Source organism: Muntiacus reevesi, chromosome 13 (genome assembly GCF_963930625.1).
Source record: "Muntiacus reevesi chromosome 13, mMunRee1.1, whole genome shotgun sequence".
NCBI classification, from domain to species: domain Eukaryota; kingdom Metazoa; phylum Chordata; class Mammalia; order Artiodactyla; family Cervidae; genus Muntiacus; species Muntiacus reevesi.
This window is the reverse complement of record NC_089261.1, coordinates 18,982,077-18,984,894: the sequence shown is the minus strand read 5'-3', so window position 1 is coordinate 18,984,894 and position 2,818 is coordinate 18,982,077.

Sequence of the window (2,818 nt, the reverse complement as noted above, 5' to 3'; positions counted from 1 at the left end):
GCCCTTTGTCCCACTAACAGAATACAGTTTAAAGTTCTAACCCTGACCCTGGCTCTCAGAAACATGGGTCCTTCATTATTACCTCCTAGGACAGCTTTGTCCCCATATTCTTTGCGCTAACGTTGCCTTCATGCCAGGCTTGCTTATGTCAAAATATACTTCTCTCTCATTTAGCCTACCTGATTTGGCTCACCTGTTCTGACCTCAGTTAATTTAACTGCCATCTTCACTAAGTCTTCCCCAACTGACCTCAGTAATACCAGCCTGCCCTTTCTCTGGGCTTCTACATCACTGAACAGTCATGTCAATCTTTCAATGATTCTTGGCTTTTATCTTGTTATACATATTTCTCATCAGAAGGCTAAGAGCCTGGGAAGCATAGCTGCTGTTTACATTTCTTGAACATCTGCAATCTCCTGATTTTATTGCCTCAAAGTTTTACTAGAAGTTGCAATGTAGCCAACTGACCATCTTATAATGGCTGCGAAGGCCAGCCCTAGGTTTGGAAAGACTTAGGTTTCATTGCCATTTCTGCCAATTTCCAAGTGTTTGAGTTTGGGCAAGTTATTTAATTCCTGTAGGCATCAGCTTCTTGATAGTACTTGTATCTGCCGCAAAGACCCTTGAAAGGGCTAAATAGGATTTAAACATGCAAAGTGTTTAGCAAGCTGCCAGATCACCTGTAAATTGGAGCTGCAGTGTTAAGGCAAAGTGGGAAATTGTGATTGGTGATTTATCTCAAAATCAACACAGAACAGATGTGGCCCTAAAATTACACTCTCCTAATGGAATGGTCTTCCAAACTGCTATAAACAAAATGAAGGGAGAAATGAACCAAATGGCTTTTGGTATTACATCCCTTTCTGGACACAGCTCCAGACTTTTTTTTTATTAAGGTCTCCAGTGCTAATAATTTTGGAGGAAAGGAAAACGTAGAAGAAAATAATTCTCATAAATCTTATTCAAGCATTTCCATGTGCCATTACTACGCATATGACAGTAATCAGTGGCATATTAAAATAGTAAATGTAAACAGCATGCTTAAGAAAAGTACCAGGTGACTGTTGTCCTCACCTTGTTTATAGCTAATGTAGTTCTTCTGATATTTGATTTTCTATCAATATTTTTTTAAAGACTAGATTCCCGCACCCTCAGTTATTAAGTAGTACACATCTTACTGAATTACAGCTTATATGACTTAAAATGTACAAGTCTTTGTAACTGCCTTTGATGCAAAATAATCACTCTTAACAGTTTGGTGTTATGTATCTCTGTAGTTTTTTTGGGAGTACGTACAATCAAATAAACAAGGATGGAATCATACTATAATGCTACCCTCAACCTTTTTTTAAAACACAATGAAAAAAAAAAAACTCAATGATGTATATCCTAAGGCATCTTTACATGACAGAACAGATAGAGCCCCTTATCATTTTTAATGGCTGCATATTTCATTTTATAGATGCATCATGATTACTTCTGTATCCAATACTCTATTGAAAATGTCTGAATTATTTCCAGGTTTGTGTGTGTGTGTTCCAATATTCAACAATACTTCAGGCTGAACTGCTGAATCAAAAAGAATGAACACTTAACAACATAATACAATTTTAAAAAGACAAAACAACCTCAATAACTACTAAACTGTCTTCTCTAAAAAGTTGTACCTTGTAATCATCTTCTTTTAATGTCAACATTGCATTTTGATTAAAGCTGTATTTTTTGAACCCATTATGCTACACTTCATGTATAATTTACTTCTAAATCCTTTGGAAAGTGTTCTCTCTGGTATGTTAAAAAACAGAACACGTAACCATCATACAGCACTAATGGGAAATAATTTAGAAGCCAGGTTTTTAACTTATTGTCTGTGCTCCCCCTGCTGGTATTAATGAAATAGGCACCACAGTGAATTGGTTTCTATCACAATGTTTCCACAATTAAAAAAAAAAAATAGAACATATTTGTTAGAAACAAACCTTTGATCTTGACATCAATCACCGTGGCTTACTTTATTTTTGACACATCTCTGAGTCTATAACAGAAGTTCCAACCCAAACACCTAGAATCTGATTTGAGATAAAAGTTTTAATTAAAAAACAAAAACAACCCAGAAACAGTCTTTTGGCTTCAGGACTATTCTTTTATCTATCTATGGAGTACATTTCCTTGGGTATGTGAAATATGGTACTTAACTTTGTCCATAATTTAGATCTCCAGTGAACAGATGCTCAAGACTTATAATTTAACTCGAACATTTTAATTACATTTTAACCCATAAAAGCCAAAATGAAAATTCTCTAGTCAATCAAGTTTCACTGTGAAGCTCCAGTTTTAATACCATTTGAAATGCTCTTATATGCATTCCCTTTGCCCTTAGCAGCACAATACAAACAACCTGGGAGGTAAGATACTCAGTTAAAACTTGCCTCTTGGGCTTTCCTGGTGGTCCAGTGGTTAAGAATCTGGTTGTCAATGCAGGGGACAACAGTGTGATTCCTGGTCCAGAAAGATGCCACATACCACAGGGCAACTAAACCTGTGCTCCTGTAACAAGAAAAGCCACTGCAATGAGAAGCCCATTCAGCACGAGAGAGTGGCCCCCACTCGCTGCAACTAGGGAAAGCCCATGCAGCTACGAAGACCCAGTGCAGGCAAAACTAAGTTAAAAAAACAAAACAACCTTTCCCTCTTTGCAGGTTCCCTTGTAGCTGGAGACCAAGACACAAGTGCAAGTCTGGACAGGATTTCTGGGAAGGTAAGTAAGGTGGCACTCAGCTGCTATGCTCCTTCAGCCCTCATGCTCTCCTCTCTTCCT